The sequence below is a fragment of the Carcharodon carcharias genome, assembly GCF_017639515.1.
Source record: "Carcharodon carcharias isolate sCarCar2 chromosome 33 unlocalized genomic scaffold, sCarCar2.pri SUPER_33_unloc_1, whole genome shotgun sequence".
Lineage (NCBI taxonomy): Eukaryota > Metazoa > Chordata > Chondrichthyes > Lamniformes > Lamnidae > Carcharodon > Carcharodon carcharias.
Window position 1 is genome coordinate 544,794 of NW_024470690.1, and position 20,083 is coordinate 564,876.

Genomic DNA, 20,083 nt, shown 5'->3' on the forward strand with positions numbered 1-20,083 from the left:
CAGTGCATATCAGATCCTAACCACTCGATTAACGCTGTCTCCACCACACTCTCAGGCAGTGCATTCCAGATCCTAACCACTCGCTTGACTCTGTCTCCACCAGCCTTTCAGGCAGTGCGTTCTATATCCTAACCACTCGATTGAACCTGCCTCCACCACTCTCAGGCAGTGCATTCCAGATCCTAACCAATCGATTGACCCAGTCTCCACCACATTCTCATACAGTGCATTCCAGATCCCAACTACTCGATTGACCCTGTCTCCACCACACACTCAGGCAGTGCATTCCAGATCCTAACCACTCGATTAAGCCTGTCTTCACCACACTCTCAGGCAGTGCATTCCAGATCCTAACCACTCGATTAAGCTTGTCTTCACCACACTCTCAGGCAGTGCATTCCAGATCCTAACCACTCGATTAAGCCTGTCTTCACCACAATCTCAGGCTGTGCATTCCAGATCCTAACCACTCGATTGACCCTGCCTCCACCACACTCTCAGGCAGTGCATTCCAGATCCTAACCACTCGCTTGACCCTGTCTCCACCAGCCTTTCAGGCAGTGCATTCCAGATCCTACCACTCGATTGACCCTGTCTGCACCACACTCTCAGACAGTGCATTCCAGATCCTAACCACTCGATTGACCCTGTCTCCATCACAGTCTCATACAGTGCATTCCAGATCCTAACCACTCGATTGAACCTTCCTCCACCTCAATCTCAGGCAGTGCATTCCAGATCCCAACTACTCGATTGACCCTGTCTCCACCACACTCTCAGGCAGTGCATTGCAGTTACCTAACCACTCGATTAACCCTGTCTTCACCACACTCTCAGGCAGTGCATTCCAGTTCCTAACCACTCGATTGAACCTGCCTCCACCAGCCTTTCAGGGAGTGCATTCCAGAGTCCTACCACTCGATTAACGCTGTCTTCACCACACTCTCAGGCAGTGCATTCCAGATCCTAACCACTTGATTGACCCAGTCTCCATCACACTGTCAGACAGTGCATTCCAGATCCGAACCACTCGATTGAACCTGCCTCCCTTACCTCTCACAGTGCATTCCAGATCCTATAACCAATCGATTGACCCTGTCTCCATCACACTCTCAGGCAGTGCATTCCAGATCCTAACACTCGATTGACCCTGTCTCCATCACACTTCAGACAGTGCATTCCAGATCCTAACCACTCGATTGACCCTGCCTCCACCACCTCTCACAGTGCATTCCAGATCCCAACTTCTCGATTGACTGTCTCCATTACACTCTCAGTGCATTCCATATCCTAACCACTCGAATTGACCCTGTCTCCACCACAATTTCAGACAAGTGCATTCCAGATCCTAATCACTCGATTGACCCTGTCTCCATCACACTCTCAGCAGTGCATTCCAGATCCCAACTTCTCGATTGACCCTGTCTCCACCACAAGCTCAGACAGTGCATTCCATATCCTAACCACTCGATTGAACCTGCTTCCACCACACTCTCAGACAATGCATTCCAGATCCTAACCACTCGATTAACTCTGCCCCATCACATCTTCATACAGTGCATTCCAGATCCAACTACTCGATTGACCCTGTCTCCACCACACTCTCAGGCAGTGCATTCCAGATGCTAACCACTCGATTGACCCGCTCTCGACCTTACTATCAGACAATGCATACCAGATCCTAACCACTCGATAAAGCCTGTCTCCACCACACTCTCAGGGAGTGCATTCCAGATCCTAACCACTCGATTGACCCTGCCTCCACCACACTCTCAGGCAGTGCATTCCAGATCCTAACCACTCGATTGACCCTGTCTCCACCATCCTTTCAGGCAGTGCATTCCAGATCCTAACCACTCGATTGACCTGTCTCCACCACACTCTCAGACAGTGCATTCCAGATCCTAACCACTCGATTGACCCTGTCTCCACAGCCTCTCAGGCAGTGCATTCCAGATCCTAACCACTCGATTGAACCTTCCTCCACCCACTCTCAGGCAGTGCATTCCATATCCTAACCACTCGATTGAACCCTGCCTCCACCACACTCTCAGACAATGCATTCCAGATCCTAACCACTCAATTGAACTCTGTGCCCATCACATTCTCATACAGTGCATTCCAGATCCCAACTACTCGATTGACCCTGTCTCCACCACACACTCAGGCAGTGCATTCCAGATCCTAACCACTCGATTAACCCAGTCTTCACCACACTCTCAGGACAGTGCATTCCAGATCCTAACCACTCGATTGAACCTTCCTCCCTCAATCTCAGGCAGTGCATTCCAGATCCTAACCACTCGATTGACCTGTCTCCATTACACTCTCAGTGCATTCCAGATCCTAACTACTCGATTGACCCTGTCTCCACCACTCTTCAGGCAGTGCATTCCAGTTCCTAACCACTCGATTGACCCTGTCTCCACACACTCTCAGGCAGTGCATTCCAGATCCTAACTTCTCGATTGACCCTGTCTCCACCACAAGCTCATGCAGTGCATTCCAGATCCTAACCACTCGATTAACCTGTCTCCACCACACTCTCAGGCAGTGCATTCCAGTCCTAACCACTCGCTGACCCTGTCTCCACCAGCCTTTCATGCAGTGCTATCAGATCTCTAAACCACTCGATTTACGCTGCCTCCACCACTCTCAGGCAGTGCATTCCAGATCCTAACCAATCGATTGACCCAGTCTCCATCACACTCCTCAAACAGTGCATTTCCAGATCCTAACCACCGATTGAACCTGCTCTACCACATCTCAGGCAGTGCATTCCAGATCCTAACCACTCGATTGACCCTGTCTCCACCACATTCTCAGGCATTCCCACTACGATTGACCTGTCTCCACACACACTCAGGCGTGCATTCGATCCTAACCTCGATTAAGCTTTTCACACACTCTCAGCAGTGCATTCAATCTCCACGGCCTGTCCGTGCATTCCAGATCTAACACTCGATTAAGCCTGTCTTCACCCCACTCTCCGGCTGTGCATTCCAATCCTAACCACTCGATTGACCCTGCCTCCCACCAACACTCTCAGGCAGTGCATTCCAGATCCTAACCACTCGCTGCCCCTGTCTCACCCAGCCTTTCAGGCAGTGCATTCCAGATCCTACCACTCGATTGACCCTGTCTGCACCACACTCTCAGACAGTGCATTCCAGATCCTAACCACTCGATTGACCCTGTCTCCATCACAGTCTCATACAGGCATTCCAGATCCTAACCACTCGATTGAACCTTCCTCCACCTCAATCTCAGGCAGTGCATTCCAGATCCCAACTACTCGATTGACCCTGTCTCCACCACACTCTCAGGCAGTGCATTGCAGTTCCTAACCACTCGATTAACCCTGTCTTCACCACACTCTCAGGCAGTGCATTCCAGTTCCTAACCACTCGATTGAACCTGCCTCCACCAGCCTTTCAGGGAGTGCATTCCAGATCCTAACCACTCGATTAACGCTGTCTTCACCACACTCTCAGGCAGTGCATTCCAGATCCTAACCACTTGATTGACCCAGTCTCCATCACACTGTCAGACAGTGCATTCCAGATCCGAACCACTCGATTGAACCTGCCTCCCTTACCTCTCACAGTGCATTCCAGATCCTTATAACTCGATTGACTGTCTCCATTACACTCTCAGTGCATTCTAAAGCCTAACTACTCGAATGACCCTGTCTCCACCACAATTTCAGACAGTCCATTCCAGATCCTAATCACTCGATTGACCCTGTCTCCACCACTCTCAGCAAGCGCATTCCAGATCCCAACTTCTCGATTGACCCTGTCTCCACCACAAGCTCAGACAGTGCATTCCATATCCTAACCACTCGATTGAACCTGCCTCCACCACACTCTAAGACAATGCATTCCAGATCCTAACCACTCAATTAACTCTGTGCCCATCACATTCTCATACAGTGCATTCCAGATCCCAACTACTCGATTGACCCTGTCTCCACCACACACTCAGGCAGTGCATTCCAGATCCTAACCACTCGATTAAGCCTGTCTTCACCACACTCTCAGGCTGTGCATTCCAGATCCTAACCACTCGATTGACCCTGCCTCCACCACACTCTTAGGCTGTGCATTCCAGATCCTAACCACTCGATTGAACCTTCCTCCACCTCAATCTCAGGCAGTGCATTCCCGATCCTAACCACTCGATTGAACCTGCCTCCTCCACTCTCAGGCAGTGCATTCCAGATCCCAACTACTCGATTGACCCTGTCTCCACCACACTCTGAGGCAGTGCATTCCAGTTCCTAACCACTCGATTAACCCTGTCTTCACCACACTCTCAGGCAGTGCATTCCAGATCCTAACCACTCGCTTGACCCTGTCTCCACCAGCCTTTCATGCAGTGCATATCAGATCCTAACCACTCGATTAACGCTGTCTCCACCACACTCTCAGGCAGTGCATTCCAGATCCTAACCACTCGCTTGACTCTGTCTCCACCAGCCTTTCAGGCAGTGCGTTCTATATCCTAACCACTCGATTGAACCTGCCTCCACCACTCTCAGGCAGTGCATTCCAGATCCTAACCAATCGATTGACCCAGTCTCCATCACACTCTCAAACAGTGCATTCCAGATCCTAACCACTCGATTGAACCTGCCTCTACCACATTCTCAGGCAGTGCATTCCAGATCCTAACCACTCGATTAACGCTGTCTTCACCACACTCTCAGGCAGTGCATTCCACATCCTAACCACTTGATTGACCCAGTCTCCATCACACTGTCAGACAGTGCATTCCAGATCCGAACCACTCGATTGAACCTGCCTCCCTTACCTCTCACAGTGCATTCCAGATCCTTATAACTCGATTGACTGTCTCCATTACACTCTCAGTGCATTCTAAAGCCTAACTACTCGAATGACCCTGTCTCCACCACAATTTCAGACAGTCCATTCCAGATCCTAATCACTCGATTGACCCTGTCTCCACCACTCTCAGCAAGCGCATTCCAGATCCCAACTTCTCGATTGACCCTGTCTCCACCACAAGCTCAGACAGTGCATTCCATATCCTAACCACTCGATTGAACCTGCCTCCACCACACTCTAAGACAATGCATTCCAGATCCTAACCACTCAGTTAACTCTGTGCCCATCACATTCTCATACAGTGCCTTCCAGATCCCAACTACTCGATTGACCCTGTCTCCACCACACACTCAGGCAGTGCATTCCAGATCCTAACCACTCGATTAAGCCTGTCTTCACCACACTCTCAGGCTGTGCATTCCAGATCCTAACCACTCGATTGACCCTGCCTCCACCACACTCTCAGGCAGTGCATTCCAGATCCTAAACACTCGATTGAACCTTCCTCCACCTCAATCTCAGGCAGTGCATTCCAGATCCTAACCACTCGATTGACCCTGTCTCCACCACATTCTCATACAGTGCATTCCAGATTTCAACTACTCGATTGACCCTGTCTCCACCACACACTCAGGCAGTGCATTCCAGTTCCTAACCACTCGATTAAGCCTGTCTTCACCACACTCTCAGGCAGTGCATTCCAGATCCTAACCACTCGATTAAGCCTGTCTTCACCACACTCTCAGGCAATGCATTCCAGATCCTAACCACTCGATTAAGCCTGTCTTCACCACAATCTCAGGCTGTGCATTCCAGATCCTAACCACTCGATTGACCCTGCCTCCACCACACTCTCAGGCAGTGCATTCCAGATCCTAACCACTCACCACTCGATTGACCGTCTTCATCACACTCAGGCGTTGCGTTCCAGATCCTAACCATTCGTTTCACTGTCTCCATTACACCCTCAGTGCATTCCAGACCCTAACTACTCGACTGACCCTGTCTCCACCACACTCTCAGACAGTACATTCCAGGTCCTAACCACGCGATTGACCCTGTCTCCACCACACTCTCTAGGAGTGCATTCCAGATCCTGACCACTCGATTAACCCTGTCTTCATCACACTCTGACAGTGTATTCCAGATCCTAACCACTCGATTGACCCTGTCTCCAACACACTCTCAGGCAGTGTATTCCAGATCCTGACCAGTCGATTAACCCTGTCATCATCACAGTCTGACAGTGTATTCCAGATCCTAACCACTCGATTGAACCTGCCTCCACTAATCTCAGACAGTACATTCCAAATCCTAACCATTCAATTGACACTGTCTCCATCACCCTCTCAGTGCATTCCAGATCCTTATAACTTGTTTGACTGTCTCCATTACACTCTCAGTGCATTCCAAAGCCTAACTACTCGATTGACCCTGTCTCCACCACAGTTTCAGACAGTTCGTTCCAGATCCTAACCACTTGATTGACCGTGTCTCCACCTCAATCTCAAGCTGTACATTCCAGATCCTAACCACCTAATTAACTCTGTGCCCATCACAATCTCAGACAGTGCATTCCAGATCCTAACCTCTCACCACTCGATTGACCGTCTTCATCACACTCAGGCAGTGCGTTCCAGATCCTAACCACTCGATTAATGCTGTCTTCACCACACTCTCAGGCTTTACAATCCAGATCCTAACCATGCGCTTGACCCTATCTCCACCACACTCTCAGGCAGTGCATTCCAGATCCTAACCACTCGATTGAACCTGCCTCCACCACACTCTCAGGCAGTGCATTCCAGATCCCAACCTCACGATTGACCGTGTCTCCACCACACTCTCAGGCAGTGCATTCCAGATCCTCACCACTCGAAAGAACCTGCCTCCACTACTCTTAGACAGTACATTCCAGATCCTAACCATTCGATGGACCCAGTCTCCATCTCACTCTCAACGCATTCAAGACCCTAACTATTTGACTGTACCTGCCTCCAGCACACTCTGAGGCAGTGCATATCAGATCCAAACCACTCGATTGACCCTGTCTCCATCACACTCTCAGACAGTGCATTCCAGATCCTAACCACTCGATTGAACCTGCCTCCACCAGCCTTTCAGGGAGTGCATTCCAGATCCAAACCACTCGATTAACGCTGTCTTCTCCACACTCTCAGGCAGTGCATTCCAGATCCTAACCACTCGATTGAACCTGCCTCCCTTTGCTCTCACAGTGCATTCCAGATCCTAACCATTCAACTGCCCCTGTCTCCATCACACTCGCAGTGCATTCCAGATCCTTATAACTCGATTGACTGTCTCCATGACACTCTCAGTGCATTCTAAAGCCTAACTACTCGAATGACCCTGTCTCCACCACAATTTCAGACAGTACATTCCAGATCCTAATCACTCGATTGACCCTGTCTCCACCACTCTCCGCAAGCGCATTCCAGATCCCAACTTCTCGATTGACCCTGTCTCCACCACAAGCTCAGACAGTGCATTCCATATCCTAAGCACTCGATTGAACCTGCCTCCACCACACTCTAAGACAATGCATTCCAGATCCTAACCACTCAATTAACTCTGTGCCCATCACAATCTCAGACAGTGCATTCCAGACCCTAACCACTTGACTGAACCTGCCTCCACCACACACTCAAACAGTGCATTCCAGATCCTATCCACTCAATTGAAACTGCCTCCACTACTCTCACAGTGCATTCCAAATCCTAACCACTCGATTAAGCTTGTCTTCACCACTCTCTCAGACAGTGCATTCCAGATCCTAACCACTCGATTAAGCCTGTCTTCACCATACTCTCAGGCAGTGCATTCCAGATCCTAACCACTCGATTAAGCCTGTCTTCACCACACTCTCAGGCTGTGCATTCCAGATCCTAACCACTCGATTGACCCTGCCTCCACCACACTCTCAGGCAGTGCATTCCAGATCCTAACCACTCACCACTCGATTGACCGTCTTCATCACACTCAGGCGTTGCGTTCCAGATCCTAACCATTCGTTTCACTGTCTCCATTACACCCTCAGTGCATTCCAGACCCTAACTACTCGACTGACACTGTCTCCACCACACACTCAGACAGTACATTCCAGGTCCTAACCACGCGATTGACCCTGTCTCCACCACACTCTCAGGCAGTTTATTCCAGATCCTGACCAGTCGATTAACCCTGTCTTCATCACACTCTGACAGTGTATTCCAGATCCTAACCACTCGATTGAACCTGCCTCCACTAATCTCAGACAGTACATTCCAGATCCTAACCATTCAATTGACATTGTCTCCATCACACTCTCAGTGCATTCCAGATCCTTATAACTTGTTTGACTGTCTCCATTACACTCTCAGTGCATTCCAAAGCCTAACTACTCGATTGACCCTGTCTCCACCACAGTTTCAGACAGTTCGTTCCAGATCCTAACCACTTGATTGACCGTGTCTCCACCTCAATCTCAAGCAGTACATTCTAGATCCTAACCAATCACCACTTGATTGACCGTCTTCATCACTCTCAGGCAGTGCGTTCCAGATCCTAACCACTCGTGTCACTGTCTCCATTACACTCTCAGGCAGTGCATTCCAGATCCTAACCATTCGATTAATGCTGTCTTCACGACACTCTCAGGCTTTACAATCCAGATCCTAACCACGCGTTTGACCCTGTCTCCACCACACTCTCAGGCAGTGCATTCCAGATCCCAACTACTCGATTGACCCTGTCTCCACCACACTCTGAGGCAGTGCATTCCAGTTCCTAACCACTCGATTAACCCTGTCTTCACCACACTCTCAGGCAGTGCATTCCAGATCCTAACCACTCGCTTGACCCTGTCTCCACCAGCCTTTCATGCAGTGCATATCAGATCCTAACCACTCGATTAACGCTGTCTCCACCACACTCTCAGGCAGTGCATTCCAGATCCTAACCACTCGCTTGACTCTGTCTCCACCAGCCTTTCAGGCAGTGCGTTCTATATCCTAACCACTCGATTGAACCTGCCTCCACCACTCTCAGGCAGTGCATTCCAGATCCTAACCAATCGATTGACCCAGTCTCCATCACACTCTCAAACAGTGCATTCCAGATCCTAACCACTCGATTGAACCTGCCTCTACCACATTCTCAGGCAGTGCATTCCAGATCCTAACCACTCGATTGACCCTGTCTCCACCACATTCTCATACAGTGCATTCCTGATCCCAACTACTCGATTGACCCTGTCTCCACCACACACTCAGGCAGTGCATTCCAGATCCTAACCACTCGATTAAGCCTGTCTTCACCACACTCTCAGGCAGTGCATTCCAGATCCTAACCACTCGATTAAGCCTGTCTTCACCACACTCTCAGGCAGTGCATTCCAGATCCTAACCACTCGATTAAGCCTGTCTTCACCACAATCTCAGGCTGTGCATTCCAGATCCTAACCACTCGATTGACCCTGCCTCCACCACACTCTCAGGCAGTGCATTCCAGATCCTAACCACTCGCTTGACCCTGTCTCCACCAGCCTTTCAGGCAGTGCATTCCAGATCCTACCACTCGATTGACCCTGTCTGCACCACACTCTCAGACAGTGCATTCCAGATCCTAACCACTCGATTGACCCTGTCTCCATCACAGTCTCATACAGTGCATTCCAGATCCTAACCACTCGATTGAACCTTCCTCCACCTCAATCTCAGGCAGTGCATTCCAGATCCCAACTACTCGATTGACCCTGTCTCCACCACACTCTCAGGCAGTGCATTGCAGTTCCTAACCACTCGATTAACCCTGTCTTCACCACACTCTCAGGCAGTGCATTCCAGTTCCTAACCACTCGATTGAACCTGCCTCCACCAGCCTTTCAGGGAGTGCATTCCAGATCCTAACCACTCGATTAACGCTGTCTTCACCACACTCTCAGGCAGTTCATTCCACATCCTAACCACTTGATTGACCCAGTCTCCATCACACTGTCAGACAGTGCATTCCAGATCCGAACCACTCGATTGAACCTGCCTCCCTTACCTCTCACAGTGCATTCCAGATCCTTATAACTCGATTGACTGTCTCCATTACACTCTCAGTGCATTCTAAAGCCTAACTACTCGAATGACCCTGTCTCCACCACAATTTCAGACAGTCCATTCCAGATCCTAATCACTCGATTGACCCTGTCTCCACCACTCTCAGCAAGCGCATTCCAGATCCCAACTTCTCGATTGACCCTGTCTCCACCACAAGCTCAGACAGTGCATTCCATATCCTAACCACTCGATTGAACCTGCCTCCACCACACTCTAAGACAATGCATTCCAGATCCTAACCACTCAATTAACTCTGTGCCCATCACATTCTCATACAGTGCATTCCAGATCCCAACTACTCGATTGACCCTGTCTCCACCACACACTCAGGCAGTGCATTCCAGATCCTAACCACTCGATTAAGCCTGTCTTCACCACACTCTCAGGCTGTGCATTCCAGATCCTAACCACTCGATTGACCCTGCCTCCACCACACTCTTAGGCTGTGCATTCCAGATCCTAACCACTCGATTGAACCTTCCTCCACCTCAATCTCAGGCAGTGCATTCCCGATCCTAACCACTCGATTGAACCTGCCTCCTCCACTCTCAGGCAGTGCATTCCAGATCCCAACTACTCGATTGACCCTGTCTCCACCACACTCTGAGGCAGTGCATTCCAGTTCCTAACCACTCGATTAACCCTGTCTTCACCACACTCTCAGGCAGTGCATTCCAGATCCTAACCACTCGCTTGACCCTGTCTCCACCAGCCTTTCATGCAGTGCATATCAGATCCTAACCACTCGATTAACGCTGTCTCCACCACACTCTCAGGCAGTGCATTCCAGATCCTAACCACTCGCTTGACTCTGTCTCCACCAGCCTTTCAGGCAGTGCGTTCTATATCCTAACCACTCGATTGAACCTGCCTCCACCACTCTCAGGCAGTGCATTCCAGATCCTAACCAATCGATTGACCCAGTCTCCATCACACTCTCAAACAGTGCATTCCAGATCCTAACCACTCGATTGAACCTGCCTCTACCACATTCTCAGGCAGTGCATTCCAGATCCTAACCACTCGATTAACGCTGTCTTCACCACACTCTCAGGCAGTGCATTCCACATCCTAACCACTTGATTGACCCAGTCTCCATCACACTGTCAGACAGTGCATTCCAGATCCGAACCACTCGATTGAACCTGCCTCCCTTACCTCTCACAGTGCATTCCAGATCCTTATAACTCGATTGACTGTCTCCATTACACTCTCAGTGCATTCTAAAGCCTAACTACTCGAATGACCCTGTCTCCACCACAATTTCAGACAGTCCATTCCAGATCCTAATCACTCGATTGACCCTGTCTCCACCACTCTCAGCAAGCGCATTCCAGATCCCAACTTCTCGATTGACCCTGTCTCCACCACAAGCTCAGACAGTGCATTCCATATCCTAACCACTCGATTGAACCTGCCTCCACCACACTCTAAGACAATGCATTCCAGATCCTAACCACTCAGTTAACTCTGTGCCCATCACATTCTCATACAGTGCCTTCCAGATCCCAACTACTCGATTGACCCTGTCTCCACCACACACTCAGGCAGTGCATTCCAGATCCTAACCACTCGATTAAGCCTGTCTTCACCACACTCTCAGGCTGTGCATTCCAGATCCTAACCACTCGATTGACCCTGCCTCCACCACACTCTCAGGCAGTGCATTCCAGATCCTAAACACTCGATTGAACCTTCCTCCACCTCAATCTCAGGCAGTGCATTCCAGATCCTAACCACTCGATTGACCCTGTCTCCACCACATTCTCATACAGTGCATTCCAGATTTCAACTACTCGATTGACCCTGTCTCCACCACACACTCAGGCAGTGCATTCCAGTTCCTAACCACTCGATTAAGCCTGTCTTCACCACACTCTCAGGCAGTGCATTCCAGATCCTAACCACTCGATTAAGCCTGTCTTCACCACACTCTCAGGCAATGCATTCCAGATCCTAACCACTCGATTAAGCCTGTCTTCACCACAATCTCAGGCTGTGCATTCCAGATCCTAACCACTCGATTGACCCTGCCTCCACCACACTCTCAGGCAGTGCATTCCAGATCCTAACCACTCACCACTCGATTGACCGTCTTCATCACACTCAGGCGTTGCGTTCCAGATCCTAACCATTCGTTTCACTGTCTCCATTACACCCTCAGTGCATTCCAGACCCTAACTACTCGACTGACCCTGTCTCCACCACACTCTCAGACAGTACATTCCAGGTCCTAACCACGCGATTGACCCTGTCTCCACCACACTCTCTAGGAGTGCATTCCAGATCCTGACCACTCGATTAACCCTGTCTTCATCACACTCTGACAGTGTATTCCAGATCCTAACCACTCGATTGACCCTGTCTCCAACACACTCTCAGGCAGTGTATTCCAGATCCTGACCAGTCGATTAACCCTGTCATCATCACAGTCTGACAGTGTATTCCAGATCCTAACCACTCGATTGAACCTGCCTCCACTAATCTCAGACAGTACATTCCAAATCCTAACCATTCAATTGACACTGTCTCCATCACCCTCTCAGTGCATTCCAGATCCTTATAACTTGTTTGACTGTCTCCATTACACTCTCAGTGCATTCCAAAGCCTAACTACTCGATTGACCCTGTCTCCACCACAGTTTCAGACAGTGCATTCCAGATCCTAACCACTCGATTGAACCTGCCTCCACCAGCCTTTCAGGGAGTGCATTCCAGATCCAAACCACTCGATTAACGCTGTCTTCTCCACACTCTCAGGCAGTGCATTCCAGATCCTAACCACTCGATTGAACCTGCCTCCCTTTGCTCTCACAGTGCATTCCAGATCCTAACCATTCAACTGCCCCTGTCTCCATCACACTCGCAGTGCATTCCAGATCCTTATAACTCGATTGACTGTCTCCATGACACTCTCAGTGCATTCTAAAGCCTAACTACTCGAATGACCCTGTCTCCACCACAATTTCAGACAGTACATTCCAGATCCTAATCACTCGATTGACCCTGTCTCCACCACTCTCCGCAAGCGCATTCCAGATCCCAACTTCTCGATTGACCCTGTCTCCACCACAAGCTCAGACAGTGCATTCCATATCCTAAGCACTCGATTGAACCTGCCTCCACCACACTCTAAGACAATGCATTCCAGATCCTAACCACTCAATTAACTCTGTGCCCATCACAATCTCAGACAGTGCATTCCAGACCCTAACCACTTGACTGAACCTGCCTCCACCACACACTCAAACAGTGCATTCCAGATCCTATCCACTCAATTGAAACTGCCTCCACTACTCTCACAGTGCATTCCAAATCCTAACCACTCGATTAAGCTTGTCTTCACCACTCTCTCAGACAGTGCATTCCAGATCCTAACCACTCGATTAAGCCTGTCTTCACCATACTCTCAGGCAGTGCATTCCAGATCCTAACCACTCGATTAAGCCTGTCTTCACCACACTCTCAGGCTGTGCATTCCAGATCCTAACCACTCGATTGACCCTGCCTCCACCACACTCTCAGGCAGTGCATTCCAGATCCTAACCACTCACCACTCGATTGACCGTCTTCATCACACTCAGGCGTTGCGTTCCAGATCCTAACCATTCGTTTCACTGTCTCCATTACACCCTCAGTGCATTCCAGACCCTAACTACTCGACTGACACTGTCTCCACCACACACTCAGACAGTACATTCCAGGTCCTAACCACGCGATTGACCCTGTCTCCACCACACTCTCAGGCAGTTTATTCCAGATCCTGACCAGTCGATTAACCCTGTCTTCATCACACTCTGACAGTGTATTCCAGATCCTAACCACTCGATTGAACCTGCCTCCACTAATCTCAGACAGTACATTCCAGATCCTAACCATTCAATTGACATTGTCTCTATCACACTCTCAGTGCATTCCAGATCCTTATAACTTGTTTGACTGTCTCCATTACACTCTCAGTGCATTCCAAAGCCTAACTACTCGATTGACCCTGTCTCCACCACAGTTTCAGACAGTTCGTTCCAGATCCTAACCACTTGATTGACCGTGTCTCCACCTCAATCTCAAGCAGTACATTCTAGATCCTAACCACCTAATTAACTCTGTGCCCATCACACTCTCAGACAGTGCATTCCAGATCCTAACCAATCACCACTTGATTGACCGTCTTCATCACTCTCAGGCAGTGCGTTCCAGATCCTAACCACTCGTGTCACTGTCTCCATTACACTCTCAGGCAGTGCATTCCAGATCCTAACCATTCGATTAATGCTGTCTTCACGACACTCTCAGGCTTTACAATCCAGATCCTAACCACGCGTTTGACCCTGTCTCCACCACACTCTCAGGCAGTGCATTCCAGATCCTAACCACTCGATTGAACCTGTCTCCACCACTCTCAGCAAGCGCATTCCAGATCCCAACTTCTCGATTGACCCTGTCTCCACCACAAGCTCAGACAGTGCATTCCATATCCTAACCACTCGATTGAACCTGCCTCCACCACACTCTAAGACAATGCATTCCAGATCCTAACCACTCAATTAATTCTGTGCCCATCACAATCTCAGACAGTGCATTCCAGACCCTAACCACTTGACTGAACCTGCCTCCACCACACACTCAGACAGTGCATTCCAGATCCTATCCACTCAATTGGAACTGCCTCCACTACTCTCACGGTGCATTCCAGATCCTAACCACTCGATTGACCCTGTCTCCACCACACTCTCAGGCAGTGCATTCCAGACCCTAACCACTCGATTGACCGTGTCTCCACCACACTCTCAGGCAGTGCGTTCCAGATACTAACCACTCGATTGACCCTGTCCACCACCCTTTCAGGCAGTGCATTCCAGATCCTAACCACTCGATTGACCCTGTCTCCATCACAGTCTCGTACAGTGCATTCCAGGTCCTAACCACTCGATTGAACCTGCCTCCACCTCAATCTCAAGCATTGCATTCCCGATCCTAACCACTCGATTGAACCTGCCTCCACCACTCTCAGGCAGTGCATTCCAGATTCCAACTACTTGATTGACCCTGTCTCCACCACACTCTCAGGCAGTGCATTCCAGTTCCTAACCACTCGATTAAGCCTGTCTTCACCACACACTGAGGCAGTGCGTTCCAGATACTAACCACTCGATTGACCCTGTCCACCAACCTTTCAGGCAGTGCATTCCAGATCCTAACCACTTGATTGAACATTTCTCCACCTCAATCTCAGGCAGTGTATTCCAGACCCTAACCACTCGACTGAACCTGTCTCCACCACACTCTCAGACAGTGCGTTCCAGATGCTAACCACTCAATTGACCCTGTCCACCAGCCTTTCAGGCAGTTCATTCCAGATCCTAACCACTCGATTGACCATGTCCACCAGCTTTTCAGGCAGTGCATTCCAGATGCTAACCACTCGATTAACGCTGTCTGCACCACACTCTCAGACAGTGCATTCCAGATCCTAACCACTCGATTGCACCTTCCTCCACCTCAATCTCAGGCAGTGCATTCCCGATCCTAACCACTCGATTGAACCTGCCTCCACCACTCTCAGGCAGTGCATTCCAGATCCCAACTACTCGATTGACCCTGTCTCCACCACACTCTCAGGCAGTGCATTCCAGTTCCTAACCACTCGATTAACCCTGTCTTCACCACACTCTCAGGCAGTGCATTCCAGATCCTAACCACTCGCTTGACCCTGTCTCCACCAGCCTTTCATGCAGTGCATATCAGATCCTAACCACTCGATTAACGCTGTCTCCACCACACTCTCAGGCAGTGCATTCCAGATCCTAACCACTCGCTTGACTTTGTCTCCACCAGCCTTTCAGGCAGTGCGTTCTATATCCTAACCACTCGATTGAACCTGCCTCCACCACTCTCAGGCAGTGCATTCCAGATCCTAACCAATCGATTGACCCAGTCTCCATCACACTCTCAGGCAGTGCATTCCAGATCCTAACCACTCGATTGACCCTGTCTCCACCACATTCTCATACAGTGCATTCCAGATTTCAACTACTCGATTGACCCTGTCTCCACCACACACTCAGGCAGTGCATTCCAGATCCTAACCACTCGATTAAGCCTGTCTTCACCACACTCTCAGGCAGTGCATTCCAGATCCTAACCACTCGATTAAGCCTGTCTTCACCACACTCTCAGGCAGTGCATTCCAGATCCTAACCACTCGATTAAGCCTGTCTTCACCACAATCTCAGGCTGTGCATTCCAGATCCTAACCACTCGATTGACCCTGCCTCCACCACACTCTCAGGCAGTGCATTCCAGATCCTAACCACTCACCACTCGATTGACCGTCTTCATCACACTCAGGCGTTGCGTTCCAGATCCTAACCATTCGTTTCACTGTCTCCATTACACCCTCAGTGCATTCCAGACCCTAACTACTCGACTGACCCTGTCTCCACCACACTCTCAGACAGTACATTCCAGGTCCTAACCACGCGATTGACCCTGTCTCCACCACACTCTCTAGGAGTGCATTCCAGATCCTGACCACTCGATTAACCCTGTCTTCATCACATTCTGACAGTGTATTCCAGATCCGAACCACTCGATTGACCCTGTCTCCAACACACTCTCAGGCAGTGTATTCCAGATCCTGACCAGTCGATTAACCCTGTCATAATCACAGTCTGACAGTGTATTCCAGATCCTAACCACTCGATTGAACCTGCCTCCACTAATCTCAGACAGTACATTCCAAATCCTAACCATTCAATTGACACTGTCTCCATCACCCTCTCAGTGCATTCCAGATCCTTATAACTTGTTTGACTGTCTCCATTACACTCTCAGTGCATTCCAAAGCCTAACTACTCGATTGACCCTGTCTCCACCACAGTTTCAGACAGTTCGTTCCAGATCCTAACCACTTGATTGACCGTGTCTCCACCTCAATCTCAAGCTGTACATTCCAGATCCTAACCACCTAATTAACTCTGTGCCCATCACAATCTCAGACAGTGCATTCCAGATCCTAACCTCTCACCACTCGATTGACCGTCTTCATCACACTCAGGCAGTGCGTTCCAGATCCTAACCACTCGATTAATGCTGTCTTCACCACACTCTCAGGCTTTACAATCCAGATCCTAACCACGCGCTTGACCCTGTCTCCACCACACTCTCAGGCAGTGCATTCCAGATCCTAACCACTCGATTGAACCTGCCTCCACCACACTCTCAGGCAGTGCATTCTAGATCCCAACCTCACGATTGACCGTGTCTCCACCACACTCTCAGGCAGTGCATTCCAGATCCTCACCACTCGAAAGAACCTGCCTCCACTACTCTTAGACAGTACATTCCAGATCCTAACCATTCGATGGACCCAGTCTCCATCTCACTCTCAACGCATTCAAGACCCTAACTACTTGACTGAACCTGCCTCCAGCACACTCTGAGGCAGTGCATATCAGATCCAAACCACTCGATTGACCTTGTCTCCATCACACTCTCAGACAGTGCATTCCAGATCCTAACCACTCGATTGAACCTGCCTCCACCAGCCTTTCAGGGAGTGCATTCCAGATCCTAACCACTCGATTAACGCTGTCTTCACCACACTCTCAGGCAGTGCATTTCAGATCCTAACCACTCGATTGAACCTGCCTCCCTTAGCTCTCACAGTGCATTCCAGATCCTAACCATTCAACTGCCCCTGTCTCCATCACACTCGCAGTGCATTCCAGATCCTTATAACTCGATTGACTGTCTCCATGACACTCTCAGTGCATTCTAAAGCCTAACTACTCGAATGACCCTGTCTCCACCACAATTTCAGACAGTACATTCCAGATCCTAATCACTCGATTGACCTTGTCTCCACCACTCTCCGCAAGCGCATTCCAGATCCCAACTTCTCGATTGACCCTGTCTCCACCACAAGCTCAGACAGTGCATTCCATATCCTAAGCACTCGATTGAACCTGCCTCCACCACACTCTAAGACAATGCATTCCAGATCCTAACCACTCAATTAACTCTGTGCCCATCACAATCTCAGACAGTGCATTCCAGACCCTAACCACTTGACTGAACCTGCCTCCACCACACACTCAAACAGTGCATTCCAGATCCTATCCACTCAATTGAAACTGCCTCCACTACTCTCACAGTGCATTCCAAATCCTAACCACTCGATTAAGCTTGTCTTCACCACTCTCTCAGACAGTGCATTCCAGATCCTAACCACTCGATTAAGCCTGTCTTCACCATACTCTCAGGCAGTGCATTCCAGATCCTAACCACTCGATTAAGCCTGTCTTCACCACACTCTCAGGCTGTGCATTCCAGATCCTAACCACTCGATTGACCCTGCCTCCACCACATTCTCAGGCAGTGCATTCCAGATCCTAACCACTCACCACTCGATTGACCGTCTTCATCACACTCAGGCGTTGCGTTCCAGATCCTAACCATTCGTTTCACTGTCTCCATTACACCCTCAGTGCATTCCAGACCCTAACTACTCGACTGACCCTGTCTCCACCACACACTCAGACAGTACATTCCAGGTCCTAACCACGCGATTGACCCTGTCTCCACCACACTCTCAGGCAGTTTATTCCAGATCCTGACCAGTCGATTAACCCTGTCTTCATCACACTCTGACAGTGTATTCCAGATCCTAACCACTCGATTGAACCTGCCTCCACTAATCTCAGACAGTACATTCCAGATCCTAACCATTCAATTGACATTGTCTCCATCACACTCTCAGTGCATTCCAGATCCTTATAACTTGTTTGACTGTCTCCATTACACTCTCAGTGCATTCCAAAGCCTAACTACTCGATTGACCCTGTCTCCACCACAGTTTCAGACAGTTCGTTCCAGATCCTAACCACTTGATTGACCGTGTCTCCACCTCAATCTCAAGCAGTACATTCTAGATCCTAACCACCTAATTAACTCTGTGCCCATCACACTCTCAGACAGTGCATTCCAGATCCTAACCAATCACCACTTGATTGACCGTCTTCATCACTCTCAGGCAGTGCGTTCCAGATCCTAACCACTCGTGTCACTGTCTCCATTACACTCTCAGGCAGTGCATTCCAGATCCTAACCATTCGATTAATGCTGTCTTCACGACACTCTCAGGCTTTACAATCCAGATCCTAACCACGCGTTTGACCCTGTCTCCACCACACTCTCAGGCAGTGCATTCCAGATCCTAACCACTCGATTGAACCTGTCTCCACCACTCTCAGCAAGCGCATTCCAGATCCCAACTTCTCGATTGACCCTGTCTCCACCACAAGCTCAGACAGTGCATTCCATATCCTAACCACTCGATTGAACCTGCCTCCACCACACTCTAAGACAATGCATTCCAGATCCTAACCACTCAATTAATTCTGTGCCCATCACAATCTCAGACAGTGCATTCCAGACCCTAACCACTTGACTGAACCTGCCTCCACCACACACTCAGACAGTGCATTCCAGATCCTATCCACTCAATTGGAACTGCCTCCACTACTCTCACGGTGCATTCCAGATCCTAACCACTCGATTGACCCTGTCTCCACCACACTCTCAGGCAGTGCATTCCAGACCCTAACCACTCGATTGACCGTGTCTCCACCACACTCTCAGGCAGTGCGTTCCAGATACTAACCACTCGATTGACCCTGTCCACCACCCTTTCAGGCAGTGCATTCCAGATCCTAACCACTCGATTGACCCTGTCTCCATCACAGTCTCGTACAGTGCATTCCAGGTCCTAACCACTCGATTGAACCTGCCTCCACCTCAATCTCAAGCATTGCATTCCCGATCCTAACCACTCGATTGAACCTGCCTCCACCACTCTCAGGCAGTGCATTCCAGATTCCAACTACTTGATTGACCCTGTCTCCACCACACTCTCAGGCAGTGCATTCCAGTTCCTAACCACTCGATTAAGCCTGTCTTCACCACACACTGAGGCAGTGCGTTCCAGATACTAACCACTCGATTGACCCTGTCCACCAACCTTTCAGGCAGTGCATTCCAGATCCTAACCACTTGATTGAACATTTCTCCACCTCAATCTCAGGCAGTGTATTCCAGACCCTAACCACTCGACTGAACCTGTCTCCA